The 13,606-nt window shown below is 39.9% G+C and overlaps 1 long non-coding RNA gene across 1 annotated transcript; it reads right to left on the bottom strand.

Annotated features, from left to right (window-relative positions):
- Positions 1-1,543: 1,543 nt before the first annotated feature.
- On the bottom strand, positions 1,544-10,452 carry LOC121492140. The gene is made up of 5 exons (XR_005988115.1): positions 10,400-10,452; positions 6,641-6,721; positions 4,766-4,865; positions 2,423-2,594; positions 1,544-1,751 (listed from the first exon to the last, which is right to left on the bottom strand). It is a non-coding gene; the product is annotated as an uncharacterized LOC121492140 (long non-coding RNA).
- Between the last annotated feature and the right edge of the window lie 3,154 nt (positions 10,453-13,606).

Here is a 13,606-nt window from a genome sequence, read left to right on the forward strand (position 1 = left end):
AAATAAAATTCAACATTAAAAACCCACTTCCAAATATCCAAGTGAAAGCTCAACTGAACCCTGCCCAAATCTAGGGAAATCTCATTCATTCATAGGTTGGATGAGTCCAGTACAGTCTGCCAGGTAGTCAATCAAGAAATATTAATCATTGTTTTAAAGGAAACTTGGCCCACAACTTAACAGCAGCTTGTGGAAATGGACCGTATAAATAGCCATTTTTTCCCTTTTCTGGCAACACAGTAGTAAAGACAAGCTGTCAAAAGATCCTGCCAATTTCATTCTGATGCACTTTCCCTGAGAGGGAAGAGAGTAGAATGTAACAATGAAGGTGAGTTTGGATGAGGCCCTGGAAGGGTCAATGCAAGATACTACAAAGAGACAGCAGGAGAGGAAGGATAGAAGAGAAAGAGATGAAGAAACTAAAGGTCACAGGGAGAGAAAAAGCAAAAGAGAGCAATAAAAGGCACGATTCTTCTAAAATGTTCAGTTGCATAATTTAGCTCCTCTCCGCCAAAAACACTCATCTCTGATTTTCAAGAAAACTCTTTAGAGCTAAAATAAATGAGGGCTTTTAAATACCTTTAATTTTCTCTGAATAAAACGGCTTTATAAAGATTTTAACCATCTGCTCAAAATCACCTGTTTCCATTTTGCATAGATCATTATTAAAATAGAATTTGCTTTGTGTAATCTCATATTTATAACTACCCAACACCCACACGTAACAGTCTTCTCATTGGAGTGACTATCGTCTGCTTTGAAATTCCACTACAACTTCCCATGTGGCTGCTACACAATATAAGTGGAATATGAATATTCAATGAGCCCATCCTGATGAAAGTATTAAATCCCATCACTTATACAAAAAAAAAAAAATGGTATTATCACTCAGAGGAAAACAGCCAAAGTTAGACAAGAAATGGCAGCTGCAATTCAGTTATCAGAATCAGAGATGGATTAGTATGTAGAGCAAACCCTAACAAAAAGATTTATTATACCAAGAAGTGTATGTGGCTCTAATGCTTGTATTTTAGGAAATGAATAACATTCTTGCCATTATACTTTGGCAGCAGACATTTTAAGACTGCCTAATTTTGTTACCTCTTTTACAGAGAAACCAGTCTACATAAATACTCTTCAGGAGTGAACCAGACAAGCCAAAGGTTGGTAAATAGAATCTTATTTAAACATGATGGACGGGCGCCTGGGTGGCCCAGTCTGTTAAGTGTCTGCTTTCAGCTCAGGTCATGATTCTAGCAAAGGGCTACATGCTCAGCAGGAAGCCTGTTTCTCCCTCTCCCTCGGATCTTCCCCCTGCTTGTGCTCTCTCCGTGTCTCTCCCTCTCTAATAAATAAATAAAATACTTTTTAAGATGATTTTTAAAAAAGATTTTATTTATTTATTCATGAGAGACACAGAAAGAGAGGCAGAGACATAGGCAGACAGAGGAGCAGGCTCCCTGTGGGGAGCTCGCTGTGGGTTTTTTTTTTTTTTGAAAAAACAACAACAATAATAATAACGGGTAGAGGATGTGCCTGGCTGGCTCAGTTGGTGGGGGACATGATCCCAGGACCTCAGGATCACTACCTGAGCCAAAGGCAGATGCTCAACCACTGAGCCACTCAGGTGCCCCTAAAAAGATGATTTTGGAAAAAGGATTACCATCTGGGACTATGAGGCCCACAGGCAGTCAGGCATGGAGGGTTATATGCCATCTAGAGCTGAGGAGAAGAAGGTGGGGGTCCGGGACCTGAAAGGGAAAAAAAAAAAAAGACAATTCACAGTAAGATTTAAAAAAAACAACAACAACACAGAGTATCCACAGGAATTTAGCAGTGTCTACAACACCTAGTTCATTTTGCACTGTAGTTATCTATGGTGATAACTCCCTTCCTGGAGCAGCTCTTCAATCTCAATTCTTTTAGGCAGTTAGGGGGAAGAACAAAGGTTCTTCCTGAGTCTTCTGTTTCTTAAAAGTAATCAACCTAAAATAATCCTTAAGCCAAAGAGACATATTTTGGGGTAACAAATTTTGCCTCCTACCCCCCTACTCATAGCACCCTAGCACCTTGTGCTTCTTTGGCCATAGCATTTGCTATACTGTTTTCATTTGTTCATTTGTCTGATCCCACCTCTTTCCTGTGAGTCCCCAGAGCATACCTGAACACTGTTCCTGATGTAAAGTAGATGCTCAATAAATGTCTGTTGAAAAACGTGAATGACTGACGACGTCCTTTGACAAATTGCACAATTTGGAAATTGTATCGCCTTTCAGAGGGAACTCCTTATATTTGAGAATCTTGCCTAATTAATTTTGATTAGGTTCGAGGTTAAATTTTTGAGGTTAAATTATCAAAATAAGAATGATGAATGAAAGTAAAAGACAAAGAGCTCTGACACTTAGAATAAAAAGAAGATCACCTTTTCGGTGAGGTCTCAGAGAGTCAGATCTGTTCAGTTTGAAGCAGCTGAGGTGTATTTGAAGGAGCCCAGGGTTTACAGGAGAAATCTAGGCTTGGCTTCCAGCTCTCTTTACCTCTTTGCCTATTGTTTTCCTGCCTAGGAAATGGGGAAAGAACATGTGGCTTCATAGCTGTTGGGAGAGAGAGAATGCATTTGAAATGGCGTCATACACTTCAGAGCTCTGTACATAGTGTGAAGGGTCAGGGCAGCCTGACGACAGGGACCCCAGTCTGTCCGGGCAGTGGGAGTGTCTCCTGTGAAGGTACGGGATGGGGCATCAGGCCCTTCGGCTGTCCACCTGAGCTCGGCATACACTCACCAAATGTAAACTGGAACTGCTGGTTTCCTGAAAGTTCCAGTCAAGTTGCACAAACCCAGGGCAGGCTATCTAAAGGCTATCTAGCGGGAAATGGGGTTTCCAGATCCATCTGTTTACCTATTATGGGCACAGCCTTAAGCTGTGGAGTAGTGCCAGAGATCACAGTGGGGTACAAGGAGGCAGAGCAAGTAACTGCCCAAGTAGTATGATTGGAGGGCCCCCTGAGAAGCTCTTTGGCCAAAAAGCCTCCTTTATTGGCCTTTCCTTGGTTCTTGGGATTCCTACATTACTCAATCTCTTTGACAGGGCCTGACATCCAGTTTGGAATAAGAAAACCATGACTACTGTCTGTTTGTTATTCTTAACTAAGTCTCCACAAGGATCTGTGGGGGTTTTTCCCCCCAGAACAACAGCAATCATAATAATGGGTGGAGGGTGTGCCTGGCTGGCTTAGTCTGTGGAACGCTTGGCTCTTGATCTCACAAAGCGATCAATGGGGGTCTCTCAAACCCCACATTTAGTGTAGAGGTTACTTAAGAATATCTTTAAATAACAACAACAACAACAACAAGGAACACTCATTTAGATGTGCATGGGTGCAGCTCCAAGCACTGTAGTGCATTAGCTAATTTAATCCTCATCACAGCCCTGTGAGTTTGGTGCTGTCATTATCATCCCTGTTTTATAGTGAGAATATTAAGACATAGAGGGTGACGATTCTTTCTCAAGGATGTATAGCCAGAAAGTAGCAAAGTTGGAATCAGAACCAAGGCAGTCCAGCTCCAGAGTCTAATACTTAACCACCATGCTGTTGACCATGTATTTGTGGCAGTGGAATAGCATATACAATACTTTGCCAATTCCCTACTAACAATTGTTCCCCATCCCCCCCTTTTTATTTGAGAACTTGTCTTGGGGCAGCCAGCTGGCTCAGTCAGAAGACCATGCAACTCTTGATCTTGAGGTCGTGAGTTTGAATTCAAGGTTGGGTATAAAGATTACTTAAATAAGCTTTAAAATTAAAAAAAAACAGATATTTTTAATGCCACTATTATAGAATATGGGGAAATAACCCCTGTCTCAGTGCTCCCTGTGAGATGAGGGAATCATTATAGATACCACCATTCAGCCCACAGTCTCTGAAGAAAGCAGAGAAGAGGCCAGGACATCTAGCCCCTTTCCACATCAAAAACACTTTGGCTTCTTTACAGTGATCTCCCGCTTGTGCATATAGTGGCTCAGGGGCAGATGAGGAGAGCCCCTCTCTCCTCTGTCCCCAGAGACCATGGGAGCAGAACCAGTTCTGAACCCTAGACCATACGGATCCCTGCCAGCAGACAGCAGGAGAGCAGGTTATACCCAGGGTTCTTGGTGCTCTTATTTCAAGAAATAAGGAGACGGTGAAACTTTCTGGCTAGTATCTGCCTTTTTGTGTCCCTTAATTCCTATCTAATTATAATTTTAAAAAAATCAAAATAAAGTCTGGATCTGTGTGGGAAAGCACACCTAAATCTGGCAGATTCTGAAATACTTGGTCCTTGTCTTAGGGTTCTCCAGAGACACAGGAGCAATAGGGCATAAACACAGACAAAGATTGGGGCATCTGGGGGGCTCAGTCAGTGGTTAAGCGGCTGCCTTTGGCTCAGGTCATGATCCCAGAGTCCTGGGATGGAGTCCCACATTGGGCTCCCTGCTCAGAGGGAAGCCTGCTTCTCCCTCTCCTGCCATCCCTCCTACCACTCATGCTGGCTCTCTCGAATAAATAAATAAAAACTTTTTTTCAAAAAAAAGAAAAAGATCCATTATGAGGGAAAGCCACATGCAGTTATGGCGGCTACAAGTCCTACAACTTGCTATCTGCAAGGTGGGGACCCAGGACAGCCAAGGGGAAGTTCCGGTCCAAAGGCCTGAGAACCAAGACCACTGATGTCTGAGGACAGGAGAAGATGGATGTCCCAGTTCAAGCAAGAGAGCAAACTTACCCTTCCAGGCCAGGCCAGATCTGGGGTGCGGCCCTTGGCCTGTGAGAGAAGCTGTGGATAGACTGGGTGGGTGCTGGGTGGTGACAGCAGGACCAGAGCCCTGTGGAAAGACATGCTCTCAGTACCAGGGCAGGCTGCTGCCAGCTTCTCTCCCTCCCACCATTTTTTAAAAAAGATTTTATTTATTCATGAGAGACCCAGAGATAGAGACAGAGACAGAGACATAGGCAGAGAGAGAAGCAGCCTCCATGCAGGGAGCCCGATGTGGGACTCTATCCCAGGTCTCCGGGATCACGCCCTGGGCTGAAGGCGGCGCTAAACCGCTGAGCCACCAGGGCTGCCTGCCAGCTTCTCTTCCTGCAAGGACTTACCAGGGCCTGCCTAGAAGTCATCTGTCTAATATTAATCAAATTAAATGAGATAATGAACATGAAACTCTTTGTAGAGTTGTCACTGTTATCATCAACACTAAATTCGTCTTCGAATATACAGAATCACAACAACATAAAGGGGAGGTTCAGGGATAAGTATAAATACAATTGGAAATTAGATTTAGACAGACTTAAAATTGTGTTCTTTCACTCTCACAAATGATTTTTTTTGAATGTGGCCTTAGCGGGATATCTGGCTGGCTCAGTCAGTAGAGACCATGACTCTTGATCTCAGGTTGTGGGTTCAAACCCCATGTTGGGTATAAAGATTACTTAAAAAGAAAACCTTTTAAAAATTAATTAAGTAAAATGCGGGCTTAGAATGACAGTGCACACTTAAGAAACTTGTATTACAGATGGGGAAGTATTGTCTTGTACCTGAGGATTTGATGACTTTATCTTAACTATTGAAGGGGAGGGAAAAAAATCTCCTTTCCACCCCTTTTTGATTCCTGGCTAGAGCTCTGTACAAAAAGGCAGATTATTAAAAGAAAAGCCTACAAATCTGCTTAAAGTAAGTTTCATGTGACATGGAAGCCTTCATAAGGAAAATAAGACCTGGGCATTTTTTAAAAAAAGGTATATTTATTTGTTTTAAAGAGAGAGAGAGAGAGAGAGAGAGCAGGGGGAGGAGCAGAGGGAGAGAGAGAATCTCAAGCAGACTCTCCATTGAGTGCAGAGCCCAATGTGGGCTTGACATGGGGTTTGAGCTCACAACCCTGAGATCATGACATGAGCTGAGATCAAGAATCGGCCTTTAACTGATTGAGCCACCCAGGGATCCCAAGATCTGGGCATTTTTATGCTAGGTTTGATAAAGATTGCAAAGCAGTGGGGGAAATGTGATAGGCAAAAGGATATGAGCTAAATGTAATAAACTGGGGGGGGGGGCACTTTGTGAGGCCTGTTCCTTCAGATTTCTCTCAATCTTTGGGTGTAAGGATCTTGTTACAGGGAGGGCATCTCTCCTATGAAAGTCTAATGGTCTTCTTTAGGGCAAGATCAGAGAATCTGTCCAGCACCTGCCATTTCTCAACTTCCCTTAGCTTAAAATATTTAGTATGTCAAGGTGCCTTATTTTGGAGTATCACATCTTGAACTCCATCACTATTAATTGCATGTGCAATCCCTGACATTCCAAGTTTGCCTGTAAACTTGGAGCTGGAGATTGGGGGGAAAATCAAAGAGAAATGTTCTTGTTTCATTTGCAAAATTACCAAATTTATCCATCTTCTTAGAATTGAAGATAGTACAGAGGGAGCTAAAAAAAAAAAAAAAAAAGAAAAAAGAAAAAGGAAGAGACTTTAAAGAGCAGGGAGGGGAGAAAAGGAATTTAAAAAGAAGGAGGAAAAAATAAAAAGGAGGAGGCATGGTAATATGAAGAGGGTTTTAGAATTCTTTTTAGCAGGTCAAAATGGAAATGAAGCATAAAGACTTGAATAACCTTTTTTTTATTCGTGGAAACACCTGCCACATCCTGCTCAAAGCCACCAATGACTGGATTAGGGATGATGTCTGCTTCAGTCTGAAAAAAATTCGTTCATTTGTTTATTTAGTAGATATTTATGGAGATTTTGCTATGTATCAGGAGCTATACTAAATGATAGGGCATAGGTAGGTGAATAAAACAGATACAGTTCTTGCCTTCAAGGGGCTTACAATCCAGTGGAAGAGATAGATAACATATGAGCAAAGAAGCAAATATATCATTCCTAACTCGTATAAACTCTACAGGGTTCTGTGGTGGAGAATTAGGAAACTTTAGGGAGCATGGTTGTGGAAAGACTTTCCGAAGAAATGACATTTAAGATCAGACTGGAAGCATAGGTGATAGACTGGTGGCAGGTGGATGGAGAGGGCATCCCAGGGGAGGGAACGGTGTAAACCAAAGCTAGGGGGTTGCAAAAACACTTGGTGAATACATGAAGGTCAAAATTGATGAAGCTCTTGCCTTTGGCATTAACCAAGGAGCAGAGCTCCATGAACACTGAAGAGTTGGCAAAAAGAAATGTTTTCCTACTCCTGGGAAATTCAGCTAACTCATTAGTAAATTCAAGTGACCTATTAGCAAAGAAAATGGATTTCTGGAGAGAGTGTAAATTGGTACAATCATCCTGTGAAATAACTTGATTTTATCCCATAAAGATTAATACCTTCAATACATTAAGATCCAGCAATTCCACCCTAGAGTAGCTATCTTGAGAATTTTTTTGCTTCTGTGCCCCCTAAAGTAATCTCGTAAAACTCTCTACTCCTCTGACCATTTTTGGATTGATATCTAGAATGTTTTATCCTATTTGTAAACAGTTTAAAGGATAAATTGGATCATATTTTAAGTATTGGTATATTAACATTAACTGTCGTTTCCTATTTTAAAATATACCCAGTGGGTTGAATCTCCACGTTGTACACCTGAAACTAATACAACATTGTATGTCAACTCTACTCTGAAAAAAATAAAATGTATCCAATGGAATCTAACTACCATAGTGATTTGGTAACTCACCTTTATAAAAAAAATCCTTGGATTAGCTCTTTTCAACAGACAGGAATTTTACACTATTCTTTTAGCTCTTTGAATCCATCTTTCCATTCTACTTTCCCTATAGAATTTTATCTTAACAGATTATATTTTATGTTTGGAAATGTTTGCTTGTCTTGAGCCTTTTTTTGTCATAAATCCACGTGATAAAAATATATATAAAATAAGTTTTAATTCATTAAAATTTCTTTTCTTTCTTTTGACTACAGGACTCTGCAGTGTTAAAAAATATTGTCTTGAGTTATTATTAAAATCATTAGCATTACACAATCAATGAAACAATATGTTACACATCTCACAAAATAATTATTAAACATAAAAGGTAAAATTTTATTGGAGAAGCATCTTTTAGGGAAATGAATGGAGCTTTAATTTACTAATTAGTTCATATTTCTTTGGATGGTTTTTACTTCTAAAATAAGACAGAAAAAAAAAATAAAAAAAAAAATAAATAAATAAAATAAGACAGGAGGTTGAATGAATTCTCTTTCCATTTTTCTTTTTTTTTTCTTTCCATTTTTCTTTTGTTTATGATAAATGGAAAGGCTGAGAAAACTGTTTCACAAAAACAGGTGTAAGGGAATGAAATGGGGTTTTCTTTGAATTTTTTAGGAATTGTAAGATAATTTTATGATCAGTAGCACGTTTAAGAATGTGTCAGCTGCTCCCCAGTCATTAGAATCATCTACTTCCTCAGCTGGGGCACCTGTGCTTCCAGTGGCCCCATTTGGCCAGAGGTTTTTGTGTGGTGACCAGTGCCCTAGTGATGCACCAGATTCTGGAATGAGAGCAGTGCACATTTGGCTGGAGGGTCTTGATCTCAGGGTGGTAAGTTCGATCCCTGTGTTAGAGCCTACTTAAAAAAAAAAAAAGGAACAAAATGATAAGTAAAATTTCCACAGGATTAGTCAGTTTGCATGAGTATTCCACTGAGACAGTGTCATGGGGATGCATGTAAGCATTCTATTTTTATTTCATTTCGTTTTTTTTTTTTTTAAAGTAATCTCTATACCTAACATGGGGCTTGAACTCACAACTCTGAGATAAGAGTCAAATGCTCTACTGAATGATAGATAGAATGGTAGGCGCCCCCAGAATCATTTTATCTTAAATGATGAACTCTTCCAAGTGTACAGAAAGCATAGAGAATAAGCAAAATCAACACAGGAAACAGATTTTCCCATTCAGCCTTCAGAAAGGAACCCAGCCCTCCTGACACCTTGATTTTAGACTAATGAGTCCCATTTCAGACTTCTCATCTCCAGAAATGTAAGATAATATATTTGTGTTATTTTAAGCTATTCGGTCTTTAGCAATTTTTTATATCAGTCACGGAAGACAAATATAAGATTGACATATAGGCTTAAGTCATTCATTTTAACTGCCGTGTGCAATTGCACTGCGTGTGTTGAGTATTGCCACTCAAAATTATATTTGGGAGATTCAATTATGTTTCTGCATGCATCTGTACTTTGCAGCTTCTTTTTTTTTGAGAGAGAGTGCAAGTGGGGTGGGGAGGTGGGTACAGGGAGAGAGAGAGGGGAGAATCTTAAGCAGGCTCTATATGTTCAGGGCAGAGCCCTACTCAGGGCTCCATCTCCTGACTCAGATCGTGACCTGAGCTGAAATCTAGAGTTAGATGCTTATCAGACTCAGCCACCCAGGCTCCCCCCACCCCGTAGTTTCTTTAGTTTTCTACTGAATGATTTTACCATGTATTTTATTTCACTATTATCTGTTTGATGAACATTCATGTTGTTTCCAATTTTTGGCTGCAATAAATAGGGTTGCTGTGAACATTTTTGAATTTGTTTCCTTGTGCACATGTGCAAGAGTTTCTCATAGGGTGGTGGGCTGATAACCCACTGGGATAATGAGTCAAATGTGCAGCCAGGTTTTCAACTTAAGGGGAGTGAAACTGGCCGATTGCAGGGTATATGCATCATTAACTTTAGTATATGTGTTAAACTGCTCTCCAGTGTGGCTATAGCAATTTAAACTCCTCCAGCAGTGCATGAAGGTGTCCATTTTCCTCCATATTCAAATGTGACTTTTAAATTTTCGCCAATATGATGAGCCTACAATGGTATCTCCTTTTTATTTCAGTTTGCATTTCCCTAGCAAGGATGAATATGTTTACATATGTTTATTGGCCATTTGTCTTTCCTCTTCCTTGAATTGTCTAGATCACATGAAACAAGTTAGGAGACTGACTCCACTTCCCATGTGAAAATATAATTGAGCCCTTCTAGGCCTTGATGGTTATTTAAGTGGGGTTTATTTATTCATGTAATTTCAAGTGAAGTGTACATGAGGAACTACTCACTGTATTACATTTAATAAAATATAAGTAATCACGTTTGTCTTTTTACAATAAGAAGAATGAAAAACTATCAAAATTCTGGAAACTTGAACACTGTTCTTTTCACAGAAATTTCCTGCTTTCCTGATTGCGTAAACGTCAATAATGTAAACCCATTTTTCTTTAAACAGTGAACACATTATGTATTCTAACCAGTTTGTGTGAAAAGAATGAAAACTAACGGTAAGCATGTCATCTTGATTCCCAGGTTGTAAAGGACAGGAACCTGACAGAGAATGTCATGCCCGGGTGCTCTGTTCTGAGATCCCAGAGCGGCAGCGTGGGAGACACAGGCTTACCTATCCAGACACCGACAGCTCCCCTGCCCCAATCCCGGACTTCCCTCTGGCTGCTCAGCCTGGAAAGATCAGGAGCAAAAAGTTAGACAAACCATGATGCAATTTATAGTTTCACATCTCCCTCTTCTGGACAAATCCTGAACTTGCACTGGGAAAGTCGGCTTGCCACTGCATATTGCGATGACAAATTCTTCTGTATTTCTACTTGTAACCAAGGCTTACCAAAATATATGTAATATGTAAAGAGTCAAAATAAATGTATTTTACTTATCCATCATCTATTTATGTATCTATCATCTAATGTATGTGTCGCTGGTGGATATAGACCCGTAGGTGACAGCTTGCCTTGCTTTTCTTCTTCCCTTTCTCCTAAGTTATTGTGATATGGAAACCCCTCAATAAGGTATTTAAAAATGTTATCAATTGATAATTTGCCCTTGACTTGATGTCTTTCTTCATGTTTTGTTATGTACCTTTTGATCCAGATATTTATCTAGCTCTTCAGTGTGACTTCTGGCCTCTGCACCTGTCTGCCTGCCTTGAAAGTGAAGTTGACTCAGCACAAATCACAAATTTTATTATACCTGCCCATGTTCCTTTCCTTTCCTCCCTATCTATCCTCCTTTCTTCCCCCACCCCCTTTTCAATCTTTTGTTAACTGTTTGAATGAATTTTACTATAATGTAAGAAATATTGGGGAACTAAATATGGGGAAGATGATAGTCATACAGAATATATTCAGTGGGTTTCTCTATTACCTTGGTTACTCATTAAATTGAGCCAAGGTTTTGCTGGATTTACTTTTTGTTTGTTTGTATGGAAATACACGCATGTGGTGTAAAATTCATGTAGTACCAAAATGTATATAGTGGAAATCTCTTCTAATCAAACAGCTTCCCTCCTGGGAGCAATCTCTAGAGTCAGTTCCTTAACACATGTGTTTTATTTATTTTTCTAAATTTTTTCTTTTATTTAAATTCAATTAATTAACATAGATTGCATTATTAGCTTCAGAGGTAGAGTTCAGTGATTCATCATTGCATATAACACCCAGTGCTCATTCCATCACGTGCCCTCCTAATGCCCATCACCCAGTTACCCCCGTGCCCCTCCAGGGACCCTCAGTTTGTTTCCTAGAGTTAAGAGTCTTTTATGGTTTGTCTCCCTCTGTGATTTCATCTTGTTCTATTTTTCCCTCTCTCCCCCTGTGATCCTGTTTTGGTTCTTAAATTCCACATATGAGTGAGATTGTATAGACTTATTTCTCTGAGCATAACATATGTATTTCATTTTATTATTATTTTTAAAGATTTTATTTATTCATGAGACACACAGAGAGAGGCAGAGACATAGGCAGAGGGAGAGGCAGGTTCTCTGCAGGGGATCCCAATGCGGAACTCTATCCCAGGACCCCAGGATCATGCCCTGAGCTGAAGGTAGATGCTCAACCACTGAGCCACCCTAGACCAGAAGTATTTTAAAAGCTAAATCCTGTGTGTGTGACTAACAAAATGCAGAGGAATTTCAGTGGTGAGAGATGTTCCTCATTTAATGGAGAGAAAAAAGCATATGCTCTCAAATACTCTTCTGGCATTTTCACTAATCCTTTTTACTCATACTTTGAGTTGTTCTCCAAGTGGGTAGGTTCCCAAGATCAGCAACTCCTAGAAACCTACTAGAAATGCACATTATCAGCCCTGCCTCAGATTTATTGAATCAGGAACTCTGGGAGTGGGCCCAACAGTCTGTGGTTTCACAAGCTCTTCAAGTGATTCTCACGTTTGCTAGAGTTTGAGGGCCATGGTAAGTGAACAGAATCTCAAAGGTGAGATTTAAACTACCTTTTAAAAGCTCGTTTAAAAAGTTTAAAAAGTTCGTTAGGCCAACCTCATGGGCAGCTAGCCTAAAGAACCCAGAGTGGCCTAACTGAAATACATCTCTAATCCCACCCCATCTCAAGCTTTTCTCATTCTCTGCCTTTTCATGCTGGGTGCCCAGTCTTTACTCCCATTTTACAGATAGGAAAGCTGAGATTCAAAGAGATTGAGTTACTTGTTCCAGAAAAGTAACTGGATGTTGGCAGAGCTAGGTCTCAAAACCAATGTCCTTGGAAACCCTCATCAGTGCATTTTCTGTTTTGTCATTCTGCCACTCCCTGCTACTACCATTTATTTCTTTTGCCCATTTTCTATTAATTTGTTTGTTTTTTAATCAGTTATTCATATGCTCTGAATTCTAATATTTTGTGTTACATAAGATATATGTCCACTACATATATCTTTTATTTGTTGAGGATTTATTTATCTACATACTTGTTCTTTTTTTTTACATACTTGTTCTTATATTATTTATATATTATTTTATTTTATTTTATTTTAAAGATTTTCTTTATTTATACATGAGATACACAGAGAGAGGGAGAGAGAGAGACAGAGATACAGGCAGAGGGAGAAGCAGGCTCCATGCAGGGATCCCGATGTGGGACTCGATCCCGGGTCTCCAGGATCATGCCCTGGGCCAAAGGCAGGCACTAAACTGCTGAGCCACCCAGGGATCCCTCTTATATTATTTTTTAAAATAATTCCAGTATAGTTAACATACAGTATTATGTTGACGATCTTTCCCCCTCTCCTTATGGTATCTTTTGATACTGTTAAGTTTGTCAACTTTCCCTTGTGGTTTCTGCTCACTGTACCTTTTATAAGAAATCCTTCCTTAGGGGCACCTGGGTGGCTCAGTTGCTTAAGCATCTGCCTTCAGCTCAGGTCATGATCCTGGGGTCCTGGGATTGAGCTCCATCTTGGGATCCCCACTCAGTGAGAAGTCAATTTCCCTCTCTCCCTCTGCCCCTTCTCCTGCCTCTCTCTCTCTTTCTCTCTCTCATTCTCTCGCGCCAGTGCTCTCTTGCTCATGCTCTCTTTCTTGCTCACTCTCTCTCAAAATAAAATAAAATAAAATAAAATCTTAAAAACAATCCTTCCCTATCTCAAAGTTATAAAGTTATTTTTCATATATATATTTTAAAAGAGTTTGTAGTTTATAATTTTACTTTTTGTAATTTTTTTGAGATTTTATTTTTAAGTAATCTCTACACCCTACACGGGGTCAAATTTACAACTTTTGAGTTCAAGAGTTGCATGCTCCACTGACTGAGCCATCCAGGCGCCCCACTTTCATACTTTTATATTTAATCCACCTGGAATTTAT

The sequence above is a fragment of the Vulpes lagopus genome, chromosome 5 (assembly GCF_018345385.1).
Source record: "Vulpes lagopus strain Blue_001 chromosome 5, ASM1834538v1, whole genome shotgun sequence".
NCBI classification, from domain to species: Eukaryota; Metazoa; Chordata; class Mammalia; order Carnivora; family Canidae; genus Vulpes; species Vulpes lagopus.